The sequence below is a fragment of the Rattus rattus genome, chromosome X, assembly GCF_011064425.1.
Source record: "Rattus rattus isolate New Zealand chromosome X, Rrattus_CSIRO_v1, whole genome shotgun sequence".
NCBI classification, from domain to species: Eukaryota; Metazoa; Chordata; class Mammalia; order Rodentia; family Muridae; genus Rattus; species Rattus rattus.
Window position 1 is genome coordinate 79,812,482 of NC_046172.1, and position 16,966 is coordinate 79,829,447.

Consider the following 16,966-nt stretch of genomic DNA (forward strand, 5'->3'; position numbering starts at 1 on the left):
TTGGTCACTATTCCCGTTCTCAAATATAAATTGCTATTTAGTTTGTATTTTGACAGTGTAGATTAGTGAAAGTATCTTTAGGACTTAAATTAAATTAATATGGAGTACATTTATCAGAAGAAATGAACATCAAGGAAATTACATATAATAAAGCAGAGGAGCATGCTGAGAAGCGATGAGATAATATCTGTGACAATCATGAATTTTTTATGTTCTCTGAAGGATTTCCTTCTAATGTAATAGTAGAAGAAACGTCTTGCAGTATTTGGAACATTATGAGCTCCAAATATGCATTAAATATATCTAATAGAAGATAACATGCTTTCAGAAGTAACTTCAGTATCCGACAAGCACACTGACAAGTTACAATGGTGCATCGGTTTGATCATTTTTTGTACATTTTAAAGTAAGCATGTGTTTTGCTTGACTTTCAAAATCAAGTTCTTCATCTGTTTTTTTGACAGGACCCATAAATTCAGTTTCATTGCTAGTTACAATATAATCTTTAGACATCCATATGAGTCATGAAAAACTAGCAAACATTTAGCTATCATTTTTTCATGTGGGGGAGGCTGTCTGGATTTCCTTTTTACAGTGAGTTCTTTCATACCATACAATATGGCAATCTGAGGATGCCAGTTTTCCACTTCACTGGCCCCATGCCTCGTGCAAGTTGCTGACTCACTTGTTGGAGTAGAATAAAGAATCAGATGAGTTTTCACAGGGACTGATAGTATTCCTTCCATGTCCCTTTTACCCTTGTCCCAAGGAATTAGAATCTTTCATTCTGCATAGCGTCAAAAAAGTCAGCAATATCTTAAAAGGAAACTCACAAATGTTGGAAGCCAGAACATTGGAGAAGTAAACTAGAGTAAAAATGTGAGGGGAATATGCGCTGTATCTTGCTAGCTTTGGCAACATCCTATAGTGGGATGAACTCTGATCATAACTAGCCAGACAACACCAAATAAAAGAGAATATAGCTCAGTCGGGAGGACACCCTTTGCATATGACCTGCAATGTCTGAGCCCCATGTAATTGAAAAAGCCAACTACTTTCTCCTGGTTACTAGGTTTCCCCAGTGAATCAATTTATAAAGGCTTCACAAAAGGGAGGCCTTAGCAAGTGATAATGGTGGCTCCTCGAGCCACTTTCCTCCTTGACCAGTAAATGAGAGTAAGGGTTAGAAAAGGTCATATTAGAGCTTTTAACTTCTCAGCCAGACTCATTAAGGAAGACCTTCAGGAAGCAGCAATTAAGTTGAAGAAGAGAAAATGAGTTAACACAGAGATGGTGACAGAGGAAGAGATTTTGCCTGGAAGAGATCTTGGGCTGGGATTACTTCTATATGTAACTGACAAGGAGCAAACAGACCAGAATCCAATTAGGTTAGAATGGATCCAAGAGGCAAAGAAACCAAAAGCTTTGCCTACAATTTTTTGTGATGATTAGAGTGCCCCAAATAGTGTTGGCCCCCTACAAATGCTCAGCAGGAAATAACTTGTCAAAGCTGAGCAATTGCCAAGAAAAGACTACTGCAGATGTGACCTTAGTAATCAATGGAAATGAACTATCTGGAGGGCAGAAAACAAAGCGAAGGACTGTCAGAAGACATATTTAACTAAGGAACTTAATACAATGCTAGACAAGGGGCTTTTGTACTTCCAAGCCAATTAGGCCTTAATAATTATTATAAGTCAATCACTTGTGAGTCATTCTACTTCTTTTCTTTCAACATCATTTTTGGTTCTTTTCTTTCTTTTTTCTTTTTTCTTTTTTTCTTTTTTTTACTTTATTCCTACACCAACAGTACATTATAGATGGGACACAGGCACGTATGTGTTTGCTTGCTTAAAAAAATAAAATTCAGTATTACTAGGAAACGCATGTGACCATCATATAGGGAATCCTACCTTACTCAGAGGTCCTATATTGAGAAGTGTGTAGTAACAGGATCGTACTTTGGAGCTCTGTCTCTTGGTAACTCAGTAGGGTCTAGGTAGGAAGGAGGATACACACAGCTGTTCTCATGACCATAATAGCATAATACATGCTAATAATTCTTTCCACATATATGCTTTATCTGTCTCCTGAGAGGCTTGGTCGAGCAGTAGATGGAGGCAGATGCAGAGACCCATAGCCAAACATTAGCCTGGGAAATCCTGTGGAAGAGTGGAGGAAATCACTCCACTAGTAGAAGTGAGCAAATCAGAGGGAGTCAAGAATACCCGCATAGTCAAATAACCTGAGACCATGTGGGCCCGAGAGCCTGGGCTACCAAACAGAGAGCATGCAGGAGCTGCACCTGGACCCCCCCTCCACATTTGTAGCAAGTGCATACCTTGGTCTTCATGTGAATCTCCTAACAATAGGAGTGGGGGCTGTCTCTGTCTCTGTTGCCTGCCATTGAATCTCTTTCCCCTATACTTAGACTGCCTGGTTGGGCTTCAGTGGGAAAGATGTGCCTAGACTTAATTAAATTAGATGCCCCAGGATGGGATGGCACCCAAGGAGGGGCACCCCTTTTCTGAGGAGAAGGGGAGGAGCCAATAGAAGGAGGCATTTGTAAGGTTAGGCTTGGAAAGAGAAGAGGAAGGGGGGGGTTGATCAGAATGTAAAGTGAATAAAAAAGTTAAAATAAAAAATATGTTTGTTTCTTCCATACTCAGTGAATTTTGATCTGCATCCAAAAGAATACTTCTTTTCCAAGTCTGCTTTGCAACTATATTTGCTCATCAGACCAAATTCTAGTCAGGTTTATATCATAAACTTACACAAATACATGTATGTGTAACTTCACTGCTGTAATCCTAACTTTTGGCATAAGACCTCACAGTCAGTTACTGACTCCCCCTTATTATTTTTTGATTGAAGACATGAAGAAAGACATGGAAAGTAGTTATGGCACAATGGTATGACTATAGATAATTTGATTAAATTTTTTAAATAATTATCAAAATAATTTTACTATAAATCCATGTTTTATTCGTAGTTTTCTAACTGATTATGCAGTTTTTATTTGTTTTGAAACAAGTTCTCATTATACAGCCCTAGTTGACCTAAAAATTGCCTGTAGATCAGGCTAGCATTAAATTTGCACCAATACTCCTGCCTTTGCCTCTGCTTCTATTTCCCAACATTACAGCTGTGCATCAGAACTAAATATGCTAAGTAGCGTAAACAATTTGATCACGCCCCCCTTATAGGATTGACAGTTGCTCTAACTTTTCAATTTTCTTTAGCTGGAGTTGCACCATGTAAAACAAGAAAAAGAGAGATATGCTCTCTGACCCCTGTTGCTTGAGTTTTGTTTTGTTTTTGGAACTGTTTTCGCTTTATAGTCTAGGCTAACCTAGAGGTCTACCTGTCTCAATTTCCCAAGTTATGAAATTATTGGTATATGCTATAGTACCTGGTTTTGATATTGTTTCTAATAAACTATATTGTGTTTTTCCCTTTCCTTTAGTGTTTTTAATTCTAAATGGAGGAAAAGAAGTCCCAGAAAGAAACTATTTATAAGCTTTCCAGAATCTCAATCTATGTGTCTTCATTATTGCTTCCAATTTAAATCCTGGTTTACCTAGGAAAGATAGTATATTTAAAATATTCTAAAATTATCTGAATTAAATTCAAATTGTTATGCGCACCCCCAAAATAAACTAAACATCCAAAGGATCACATGGCTATTGCCATAAAACTACAAGTATGTTAGCCCATGTGATAGCCGGAATTCATCTAAGGCAAATAAACCTATGAAGTTATATGCCCATTGAATAGAAACTTGAGCTCAGAGGATTGTCCAAAGTCACAGAGATCGTCAAAAGATTGGGGATAGGTTTAGGTTTCTGACTCCTCGTGCAGTATCAAAGTAACGTTTACCTCATTCTAGTTCAAAAGTACTATGTGTGCGATTTATTAGTTGCCCCCAAATTATACCCTGCCTAAGGAATATAGCTATTTTTACACATAGGCTGGAATAACAACACAATGAACCCAATTTCAAAGGGAACATATTGTGTCAAAGTATATTTACCAATACCTATTCTCTTACAACACAGGACCCTAGAGTATCAGCTGTTTCCATCCTTCATGATATTGTGGCCGATGCAGAGTTAAATGGAGTTGCCGCTCAGCATTATTGGAAAAGGTACAGGGAAAAAACTCAAAATCCAAAACTTGAAGTGCACTTTATCCTGAACAAATACTACTTTCACAACTTCATTTAAAAAAAAAACCCTGTAAACTGAATGACCATTCACCATGATGGTTTCTGTCCTCAAGAAGGCCCACTCTCATGCATGCGATCTGTTATCTCTTAGCTGTTCTTTCTCATCTCTCTGGCCTTGTAATGAATCCAAAGTCTGTGAAGTTCGAAATAGTTCTTGTGCCGTCATCAGTTTCTGATGAGGAGCACAAGCCCTAGTAATCAATAAAGTATCTTCTTATGTGCTAAAAGGGAATACTATTTTGAAGGCTTTATTTTTTTTCTTGGTTAAATTGGAATAATGATAAACTTTAAGGAATAAACAGGTTATTGCTATTAATGGCTTGAGAAAGTCGAGTACTCGTGCTAGGAAATCATAATGGATTGACCACAGGAGCATAGCTGAGACCCCTTTCTCCTGGGTAGACCAAAAAGCAAAAAGCAGGTAATTCTGGGGCTCAGCTCACTTTATTTTTATTCAACCCAGGATTCCAACCTAACCCATGGAGCGGCCTAATTTTATCTTTACTTTTAAATTTCATGTAAGTTATTTCATGTACAACAACTGGATTTGCAATCACTCTTTTTTTTAATCATCTTTGAGACCAGTTCTCACTATGTAGCCCAACTGGCCTCAGACTCCCAATTCTCTTGCCTCACCACTCATGTTTATCACAGGTTTCCATATATCTTTCTTTAGGAAAAAAAAAAAAAAACCTCAGAGAACTCTATCTCATAACTTTTTCTAACCCCACTCTCTCAAACACATGTAGACTCCTCATAGCTTCTACAACATCAAATGCTTGAATTACAGCTTCATTTTCAACATTTTTGGTGCTTATTAATTTATGTGACATTTTCCTCTAATAGACTGGAAATACCTTGAAGCCAGAGATTTTGTCTGATTTGTCTCTGTATCCTCAGAGCCTGGCTCTGTGAATGTTTGTTGAACAATGAATGAATCCCTAAGGCTATGAGTAAATGATTCTCACTGTTTCTGGCATTCCTGGCAGAGAGCTCATTACAATGGGGAAAGAAAGAGCCAAATTCCCTTCTATGCTGGACCAGTTACCTAGCACCTTGGGCAATTCTCTTAACCTCAATTTTCATCTGTCAAACACCTCTTTGTACTGTTACATGTTTACTATGAAAAAGAAACTGTGTTCCACAAAGACCTAAAGACCATCTAGAAAAGAGAGTAGCTAAAACCAGTTTTATACTTATTGAAGAGTTTAGTCATAGTCTTGCCAAAAATAAAGACTACAAGACTGGGGAGATAGTTGACTTGGTAGAGTGCTTGCTTTGTATGTGTAGATCCCCAGAACTAGTGTACAAGCTGGGCCTGAGAATAGTGTACACCCTTGAACTTGTGAGGATATATCAGAGACACACTCCAGGGCTCACTGGCCAGCCAGTCTAGCCAAACCTTTCAGCTTTCCTTCAGTGAGAGGGCCTGTCTCCAAATAAAGTTGGAGCATAATAGGGTGGGACACACACACACACACACACACACACACACACACACACACACACACACACACACACGCACACGTCAGGGGGGAGGCAGGCAGGCAGGCAGACAGACAGACAGACCGACACAGAGAGACAAAGACAGAAACAGGAACAGAGACAGACACAGATACAGACAGGCAAGCCAGAGAGAGACAGAGAGATGGAGAGTTCTCCAATCCAACATTTGGAAAGCAGCACTGATACTTAAACATTGATTTAAGCAATATTTAAGAGGATAGGTTTACATCTTCCCTTTGTGCATATTTCTTGGTATCCTCTTAGGTTTGCCTAAATTGTTTCTTTCTGTAGAATTGCAATTAATTTAATCGAGGCTTTTTGGGTACCTACATCTTGAGTGCTTGTTATATTAAATGAAGAGCCCTAAGCTGTAGGCACAAATTGGCTTCTTCTTAAATTTATTTTTTGTAATGCCTTCTCCACACTCCTGGTCTTCAATGTTCAAATTATATATTTCTATATGTATTCATCAGTGGTATATAAGTCTAGACTCTGTTGTTTCCAAGTGATAGAAGTTTATCCCTTGTTACATAAAAGGAGACTGTATTAGTTCACGTAACTGAATAGCTTTGGGCGGATAAGGGTGGTTTTAGGTGTTCCATCACACAGGACTTATCCTCTAAACCTACGTAGTCTGTCAGGCCTTTGAGACTCACCTTTCAGTTCACTTGCTTTGGAATGGAATTATTCTTTAGACAATGTTTCCTTTGTGGTGCTGAATTGGTAGCAGTTGGTTCCAAGTAAATATTACAACCTTTCAAGAAAATGAAAACAAGCCCATATATGTGTCTGCGTCTAAGTCATGGGCTTACTCTTGAGTCACTCACAGTGGCCTGGAGGATGACAAGGCTCTGAGTGACCAGGAGTGAGTTGGAGACTACTTTGTCACAGATTCACATACGCTTAAAGGTGGTAACATTCTTCTCTAACTCACTAATACAAATCTGGGGTAACTGTTAGAAGGGCTAGTATACAATAGACACAAAAACATCTTAGTCTGCAACATGTCCTTCTTCTGGCTGTGCCAATCTCTGTACTACTAAAACAAAATACGTGGGAGTAGCTAATTTATAAAAAAATTAGAGATTTTAGGCCATTAGGGTGGCTCTAAAGGTAAAAGAACTTGCTGCTGATCCTGACAAGGCAACCTTGATCCCCTGAGAACTACACAGTGAAAGGAGAGAACCAATTCCTGTAAGTTGATCCCCAATAAATAAATAAGCATAATAGAGATATCTAATACTAATAAAAAATAAAATGTATACATCATTCTGGATGCTAGGAATGCTAATATTGAAGAGTGAATATCTAGTCAAGGATTCTTGCTTCCTTATCTTATAGAGGAAGGTGACAGGGTGAAAGGGGGGAGAAACTAGGTGTCTGCCTTTTTGGAGACAGTGGTTCTATATTCTGTTCGGGCTGGCAGTGAACTCAATATATAAACAAGGCTGCCCTAAGGTTTGGGGCAACTCTCTCGCTTCTGCCTCCCAAGTACTAGGATTAAAGACATGCTGCTGGCATGCTCCATCTCCAGATACCCCTTTTCAAACTGACCATTCCCACATTAATGACACGAATTCCCCTAGCCTCATCTCTTAAAAATCCAATCTCTTAATACTGCTAAAATGATAACGTTCCATAGGAGTTTGGTAGGGCATATTCAGATCATAGCATTTTCTATAGGTATGCTTTAGATTAGATTCTCTGGGGGTTTATTTTGAAATATCTGAATGCAGAGGGCTTGTTGAGACGTTATCTTAGGAAATATGGTAGGTGAAGTCTTAGGGAAAGTGGTAGGGAAGACAGGATTGGATAGAGGAAAAGACTAAACCATGATGTGGTTACAACCAAGGACTATAGACTAGACGACTACAGGGAGCTTGAAGATGGGAATGGCATTTCAGAACTATCCCACATTAAGGCAAAGGTTCCTGTGTTATTTTTATCTCCACATCAGCCAGGCGCTGGCTATAGGCCACCCACTGTGACAGTGCATAACCATTGTGAGGCAGTTCCTTGAAGGTGAAAGCATTTCTTAGTGAGAGACAGAGATGTAAACTTTGAGGAACCAGTGGTTAACACAGTGGCATTCAGATCTGCCCAGAGGCAGAGATCCTAGAGGAGCAGCACACTCTACACCACACAGTCATTACTGTTAGATATAGATGCAGTAAGTTACTCCACAGGAGCCCTTTGTAATTCACTTACTGCTCATTGGGTGTTTCTGGCCTAGCCAAAGCCAGTGTTTGTTCCTAATCCTATTATTCACACACTGACTCTGCAGCAAATCTACTTTGCTGTCCCATTAGAGTAAAAATTGTCTTAACAAATTTGTGAACCTTCAGTTAAGAAAAGTAGGACACTTTTGGCTTATGAATGAAGATTAGTCTAGAGCACTGTTGAGCATAAGGAAGGAAACAATACCTCAATGAATGAATTTAGAACAGATTGAAATGTGTTCTATCTGAAATGTACGTTTGGAAAAAGGAATACAGGAATGATTTTTTTTTTCTGTTAAAGAGAACTGCCCCTCAAATAGTTCTGTTCCTAATACTAGTTAATCTTTAACTTCAAACAAGAAAAGGAAGTTGAGCCAACTTAAATGAGAAAAAGAAGTTGAACTATAATCAAATTTTTCTGAGATCTATTCCCCATCCTGATCTGACAGCTTTGCTAGGGACAAGAAAGTGGAGAATGAATCTTTACCCACTGAACGGAGATGTAAACATCTGGGAATGGTAGAGTAGCATGGAAAGGAAGGGGTGTGAAACGTCTTATGATGCTTTGTAACCGGAATTGCTGAGATCCGTGTCTTTTATCAATCCACTTCAGGTAATACCTGAAACCCAACCTCAACCTTTTGGCTTATTCCAAAAAGAGCCATTGTGGGTATAAGTATTTTCATATATCAAGAGGAACATCATAATATATTAACAGGAAACATTAATCCACTACCTACTACCAGCTATATAACTCAAAATTCAGAGAACAACGTGTTTTATGTTTGTATCCTAGTGTGGCCCACAAGTAAAAAGGGTGGAGTCATACAAAACTCCTGTTACTTCCTTCTGTATACCCTTCGACTATTCACTAATAATATGTTCCTTCTTTTGGTGTCTTGAGCAGTTCTACTTTCCTGACCACAGTCAGTTCAGTTGATAGAAACTATTAAAGTAGATGGTACTTAATTCTCTATCAAACTGAGGAGACATTGTGATTCTCTTTCTCTCCCCACTCTTTCATTAGTTTGTCTTTGGGGGGTTGTTTTTTTGTTTTATTGAAACCAACTCTGGCTATGTAACACAAGCTGGCCTTGATCTCAATATCCTTCTGCATCTGCCTGCCAAATCTTGTGGTTACAAGCCTGTACCACAATTTTTGGCTAGGAAGTGATAAGTGAAGGTTAGGTAGGGAACAAAGTAGTTCATAGAATATGTAGAAAAGATTGTATTATGGGAGACTCAATTCTCCTTTGAACATTACTAAATAAAGATTACAGTAAAGATCCATCAATTAAAGGGTCTGCATAATGTAAAATTAACATAATAAAACAGGATATTTTAACATAAAGAGATCTATCTGAATGAGAGCTTGAGAACTTATGCTAGGTTGCAGGCAAAAAGATGTAGATAGAAGATTTGACCTTCCTTAGAAGGAAGAGATACACACCCCAGTTCAATTCACATGGGGCTTTTCCCCTTACAAAGGATTGTAATGTCCCATGAGCCTTAATGTTCCAGAGGAGAACTTTTAACAACTGGCCTCAGAAATTCAAATTGGCTAATATCAAATGGCCTGACAAGGACAGTCACCACTGACAAGGTCCCTTTTAGGCTTACAAAAGATAACCATAAAATAAATGGTCAAGGATCCAGTCATTCTGCAGGCCCAGAAAGGGCTCACTCCCACCAAGGTTCAATTAGGTGCTTAGCACCATTCTCAGGGAGAGCGGCCATCCAGTTTGTCAGAGTAATTACTTTGGATTCCTTCCACAGGGTGTGTATGTCTATTGGACAGCAATTCATTCTTTCTAGAACTGATTCATAATGTCAATAAGAGTTGTCCTTCCATATTCACAGTTCCCGCACCAGCATAACAGTTCAAAACTTTACAATATGGTCATGTACTGACATGATATGCTGCATAATATTGCCTAAAACTAATGAATTTATTAGACTGCGGAATTGCACATGACAATGAGAACCACAGCTCTTACCACATACCTCATCAAGAAGAAGCAGACTGCTTAATGAAATGGCCCATTCAAAAGCCACAGCTATATATTTTTAAGCCTTTATATTATATCCCACAGACTTGTTAGGGACACCTAATACTGTTTGTCTCATATATAGCCTTTATTATTTTCACCATGTGAAATCCTGACTGAAACCAGAAAAATAAATGCTAACCTGAATCCAATCCAAGTTGTACCCACTGCATAATCAGAAAACGAAATGATTGTTTTAAGGTATTATGTTTTGAAGTGGTTTGTTACATGAAAGAATATGTTCTCAATACAGCAGGTGTGGCCAACAATACCTAAAAGTAAGATGTGTTTGATACAGGCAAAGAAAATACATCATAAATTCTTTCCTATTTTAAAGAGGGATTCTAGGCTCTTTTTCACAGGATCCAGGGAGAGGTAGCAAAACCGGTTGTGTGACTATCACTCATACATTTCCTGCAGCCTAAATAAGAGCCGGCTACAAGGGAAATATTTATTAACTATCACATTTGAAGGACTGTTACAGATTTTCTTTCTTTATGGGGAAGGGAAGGCCACACAAGGTGGCCTCTGAGCTGAATTAGAGCTGTCTTCAAGATGTATCACCCACCAGCTGCTTCATTACTGAACTATACATATCTGTAGGTCATACCTGATGAGCTTTAGGGAGACCTTGCCACATGTCTTTGGAATTCGGAGGCCTGAATCAATATAGACACAGCTGCTTGCATCATGAGAATCATGAAGGTAGGAATCTTAATGGAACAACAGTGCGACCTGTTTGTTGTTTAGCATAACAACGATATATCAATTTGCCAAGGATCGGATGAGTGTTTCAGAAGGAAAAATAACATTGGGGCTTTTACTCATGTCCTTCTTTAGTATCTATTAATGGCTAAAGGGTTCCTGGCAGTAAGAATTGTGGATGTTCTACAGGAAACGGGTACAGAGACAGAATTAGAAGACTGTTGGTTTGTATCTAAGAACCATGTGATGGAAAGGGGTCCTGTGTGAGCACCAGCACTTGCCTTATAGTTTCACACAATCCCCCAGCAATTAGCAAAGGACTTACAGTAACAGTGAAAAGTCAAGGAGACCAGGAGCTGAGCAGAGAGGTCTGGCAGAGAAAAAGCACCATTTGTGTCCTGGGTTGTGTCAATTACTCTTCCCAGTGAAAGGCTACAAGGAAATAAAAACAAATCAGAAAGAAAGAACCAGTTTTCAGCATCTGCCATTTCCAGAGGACAAAGCCATCTTGAGACAGTATTCGTGAAATGGTAACTTGGCCAATTCCATTCTTACTCTCTTTGTTCCTGAAGAAGCAGCTAGATTTAGCAAGATTGGGGGTGGGGTAGGAAATGATGTAGAAACACAGGGACGGAAAAAAAATAGAAGGGTTTTCTTATTTCGATGTCAGGACTCTCATTGGTGGCACTATCCAAATGGGAGTGCAGATAAAATACAACTTTAAATATTTATTAAAGATTAAATAATATTTTTATTAGTGTGAGCGTGTTATGTGTGTGCGTGTGTGTGTGTGTGTGTGCGCGCGTGTTGTGTGTGTGTGTTGCACACGTGCATGCTTGTATAAATATATGTTATGTGTGTAAGGTGTTCATGGAGGCCAGAAGAGGATCTGAGACCTCCTGGAGCTAGAGTCATAGGTGATTCTGTGATACCTGCTGGATATTGGGAATTGAACTTGAATCCCCTACAAGAGCAGCAAAAGCTCTCGACCACTGACCCTTTCCTCTGGTTCCAAGATACAACTTTAAATCAAGTCCTGGGATTTGGTTGACTATTAACATCGGAGAAGTTTTAGTGAGGTACTTCGTAGAGTTTATTCCCCCTCTGTCACTAGCAGGCAGACATAGCAATATGATTAGATCTGAGTTGTGAATGTAGATATTCTTCATAACTTCTAGGTTTTTGTTGTTTTGTTTTTGTTTTCTTTTTAACAGAAATAAGATGCTTTCATCTTCCTGATGACTAAAACATAATATAGTGCTGAGCTAGTTTTGATAGCAATCTAGGAATGGAAAAGCAAGAAGACAGAGGGAGGCCCACTTCAGTTTACATTAGAACAGAACTGCCGTATTAGTGAACCTTTTGTATGTAAAAAGGAAAAGACTTAGAATTATGTCACTGTAAACATTTATTTCTCATTCCAGATTTGAAAGTTGGCTGCGACTGCCCTTTTTGTCCTGAAACTCAAATCTTGAAGCGGGTTTTCTACATGATATTTAGCACGGTAGTCTTCACTATATGTAGTATGAGACAGCTGCTTAGGACTCCTTCCTGATTTGAACACCCATAGCTTCCAAAACAAGTGGCTCTTGATGCTGGAAGGTAAGGACTACATTCAGCTCTAGTCCACATTTCATTTTCATCAGTCTGAAGGAAAATTGAACACTTTATGAGTCTGGTACTTCCTTTCCCTAGCAGCCCTTGGATCTGGACTGTAGTTTGCCAGGACATGCAAATTCAGTTTTAGATATGCTCCTGAAGACCGCATTGCCATGAAAGCTGCCCTCTCCTCAAAATTTGCTTCCACAAACCCTCTTCTAAATGTCTGAAGTGCACAATCACCATTTTCCAACCGGACAATCTCCATTCCCTTTCTTCCTGCTCGTTTACACATTGTAGCTACTTCGTGCAGTTTAGTATTCATGTAAGTGAAAGACTGTTTACAAAGGCAAACTGATGTAGGTCGAGTTTGTTGTAGCTCACGCTTGCAGGGCAAAGTCCATCACTGTCAGGAAGGGATGGCATCAAGAATACTTCTAAGCTTGAAGGGGCTTGAGACCCTATATGTACAACAATGCCAAGCAACCAGAGCTTCCAGGACTAAGCCACTACCTAAAGACTATACATGGACTGACCCTGACTCTGACCTCATAGGTAGCAATGAATATCCTAGTAAGAGCACCAGTGGAAGGGGGAAGCCCTGGGTCCTGCTAAGACTGAACCCCAGTGAAATAGATTGTTGGGGGAGGGCGCAATGGGGGAGGGTGGGTAGGGGAACACCCATAAGGAAGGGAGGGGGGAGGGATGTTTGCCCGGAAACCGGGAAAGGGAATAACACTCAAATGTATAAAAGAAATACTCAAGCAAAAATGAGATCCCATTTGTTCGATTCTTGATCTTAGAGCATAAGCCATTGGTGTTTTGTTCAGGAAATTTTTTCCAGTGCCCATGTGTTCCAGATGCTTCCCCTAGTTTTTCTTCTATTAGTTTGAGGTGTCTGGTTTGATGGGAGGTCCTTGATCCACTTGGACTTAAGCTTTGTACAGGGTGATAAGCATGGATCGATCTGCATTCTTCTACATGTTGACCTCCAGTTGAACCAGCACCATTTGCTGAAAATGCTATCTTTTTCCATTGGATGGATTTGGCTCCTTTGTCAAAAAAATCAAGTGACCATAGGTGTGGGGTTCATTTCTGGGTCTTCAATTCTGTTCCATTGGTCTATCTGTCTGTCTCTGTACCAATACCATGCAGTTTTTATCACTATTGCTCTGTAATACTGCTTGAGTTCAGGGATAGCGATTCCCCTGAAGTCCTTTTTTTTTATTGTTGAGGATAGTTTTAGCTATCCTGGGTTTTTGTTATTCCAGATGAATTTGCAAATTGTTCTGTCTAACTCTTTGAAGAATTGGATTGGTATTTTGATGGGGATTGCATTGAATCTGTAGATCGCTTTTGGTAAAATGGCCATTTTTTACTATATTAATCCTGCCAATCCATGAGCATGGGGGATCTTTCCATCTTCTGAGGTCTTCTTCAATTTCTTTCTTCAGAGTCTTGAAGTTCTTGTTGTACAAATCTTTTACTTGCTTGGTTAAAGTCACACCCCGAGGTACTTTTATATTATTTGGGTCTATTATGAAGGGTGTCGTTTCCCTAATTTCTTTCTCGGCTTGTTTCTCTTTTGGTGTAGAGTGAAGGCTACTGATTTATTTGAGTTAATTTATACCCAGCCACTTTGCTGAAGTTGTTTATCAGCTTTAGTAGTTCTCTGGTGGAACTTTTGGGATCACTTAAATATACTATCATATCATCTGCAAATAGTGATATTTTGACTTCTTCTTTTCCGATCTGTATCCCTTGACCTCCTTTTTTGTTGTCTGATTGCTCTGGCTAGAACTTGAAATGTTTTAATAGTATATTTTTACTAATTCTTTGAGAATTTCACACTGTGTATCGTGATCCCATTCAGTATTGCCTACCTATCCTCAGCACTCTTCCCAGATTGAACTCCTCCTCCACTCCCCGCTTGTGTCTTTTTTGTTTGTTTGTTTGTTTGTTTGAAGAGACTGTCTTCCAACAGATGACTCAATCCTCTGGCTTTTAGAATATTTTCACCCCTCTGTCCTGGTTGTTGATGTTTCCTGAGCCTTAAATTTAGGGGATATGTTGTAAATATACTAACTAGGGATGGGAACCCCACAATCAACTGTTACCTGCATTTTGACCGATTGATTTCTGCTTTTTAGTCTCTCCAGGAGCCTCGTCCATAGATTGGTGTCATCTACATTCAGGGTGACTCTTCTCTCTTTATTTAAACCTTTTTGAAATGTCCCACTCACAGATGTGCTTAGAGATTTGTTAGAGCAGTGATTCTAAGTCTTTTCAAGATAGAAGATCAAGATAAAGCACCATACTATCCTTGTGGAACACTGACTTCCACCACCTTTTCAGTTACCTAATAATAACTTATTATATTAAAGTTGGTGTTAAAATAACCAGGATGGTTTGTTTCTTGATATCACTCCAATCACTCCAACTAGTTCTCTAAACTAACTTCTATGGGATGACCCTGAAGAATTTCCTGTATGAGATATTTTCATTTAACTTCATTAATATTTTTACTGAGCATAAAGTAGTGGGATTCAATGATATTTAGTACATGTATATCATTGTTGCTTGCTTATATATTCCTTCATCACCTTCCCGTTCTCTCTCTCTGCTTCTGCTGGTCTTCTTCCAAACAAATAGTTCTCCTTTTGCTTCCCTGTCATACACACACACACACACACACACACACACACACACACAGATGTATGTATATACACTTAAATCCCAGTTCTGTATTTGAAATAGAACATGGAGTATTTGTTTTTATTTTTTCCTCATAATTCCTTTAGGTACCTTTCTTAAGCTACATAGGTTGTAATATATTGTTATGCCATATATATATGATATGCATATATATGATACACATATATGTACATATACTTAAACCTAGGTTCTGTATATGAGAACATGTAACATTCATCTTCCTTTTCCCTTACAATTATCTACCTCCTGTTCCCTTTAGAATTATACCCCTCTTCATCCCATATACTTCCTATTCTACTTTTCATGATATATATATATACATATATATATGTATATATATAACACATATATCCTTTAAAAATATAGAGTCTGCATACAAGAGAAAGTACACCCCAGAATGGCTTATTCCAATTAATTATCTCCAGTGTCATTCATTTTTCTCAAAACACATAATTAATTTTCCTTCGTAGCAGTATAAAATTCCACATTTTTACATGCCACATTTTTATCCACTCATCTGACGATGAATATCTTGGCTGATCCTATATCTTGGCTGTTGTGAGTAGTGCTATAGTAAATGTAAATGTACAAGTATGTCTGTGGTATGCTTGGAGTCCTTCGGTATATATTCAAGAATGATATATCTGGGTCACATGGAAGTTCTATTTCTAGTTCTTTTTCTTCTTTGAGCAATGGCATCTCTCTTTGAATTCTATCTGCTTACTTATACCACAAAACACTTTTCCTGTCCTCCATCTCAGACCAATTTTTGTTCTGTGGTCAGAGCATTATGTTTCTTTCCTCAATAGTAGGTGTATAGGAAATTGAACAAAATTTGACTCAATGAATCACAAGAAAAAGATAAAACTAGAAAAAGGGATAATTTGTGTGAAAAACCCGACAACAGTTGTTTTCTCTGAAGAGCATAGTAATGTGAACCAACAGAATGAAAGGGCATCTGAGACTTTCTGAACAACAGGGTCACAGCAGAGATAGGCGCAAGGGGCTGGAGGACTTGGGAGCATCTAAGCCTTTTTTTTTTTTTTTTTTTTTTTTTTTTTGGTTTTTTTTCGGAGCTGGGGACTGAACCCAGGGCCTTGCTAAGCCTGTTTTAACCCTAGGAGCTTTTGTGGGATGCTGCCTTAAGAGATGCATCTCATTTTGGCAACTGATTGTGCCAAGCGCTTTACCGGGTTTCACTTGAGTTACTCCGCCCCACACCTCAGGAGGAAGCAGGTGAAAACTCCGAGCCTGGATCGCACTTTAGGAGAAGCTCGGGGAAGGGGCAGACCCATGGTCTCGCGCAGGCGCACTAAGTTTCCCAGTGCGGGTGGGGTGGGTGGGGTAGGGTGGTGAGGAGAGCAGCTCGGACCTAGGCGAGCATTCGCGGGGGTTCATTTATCACCTTTCCGTGGGGACCCCGCCCTCTGGTTCCCGTGGGTAAAGCCTCGCGAGATCGCCTACCGCAGGTCCGGGCGGTGCCATCTTTGTGTCTGGCGAGCGAAGGCGTCCGACGGAAGCCCTGAAGCCGGCAGTTCTTTGGCCAACCTCTCCCTGAGACCGGATCCAGGAAATACGAGGCGGGCCTCAGTGGGAGGGACGCCGTGAGGGAGGAGGAGGCAAGGGGGCGGCGGCAGCGGCGGCTCACACCGGATCTGCCCTCGGCGCGGCGCGCACTGAAGGGGGTTCGGCCGGGGAAGCGGCGCCCGCCCGAACCCCCCGTGGGAGCCTGCGGACCGACTGAGAGCCAAGCGGAGGAGCTCGGAGCGACAGCGAGGGCTCGGTGAGTGGTGGCGGGGAGGCCCAGCACCTGCCCGAGGCCAGGACTTTGGGGGTGCCTTGGGGTCGTCCTAGGACCTCGCGCCCACGATGTTGGGCGTGCATGAGACTGGGTGTGGCGGGGCCTGCTCGGCCTCTGGGCTCTTAGCCGGCACGGGGTAAGTACC

At 40.0% G+C, this 16,966-nt stretch overlaps 1 long non-coding RNA gene across 1 annotated transcript in view; it reads right to left on the reverse strand.

Moving 5' to 3' along the window:
* The window catches only part of LOC116888520, a 30,156-nt gene extending 13,438 nt beyond the window's left edge, over positions 1-16,718 (reverse strand). The window contains exons 1-2 of the long non-coding RNA XR_004386318.1: positions 16,485-16,718; positions 11,032-11,138 (exon numbers count right to left, since the gene is read on the reverse strand). This is a non-coding gene — a long non-coding RNA (uncharacterized LOC116888520). The remainder of the gene's footprint in view (positions 1-11,031; positions 11,139-16,484) is intronic.
* Positions 16,719-16,966: the final 248 nt, after the last annotated feature.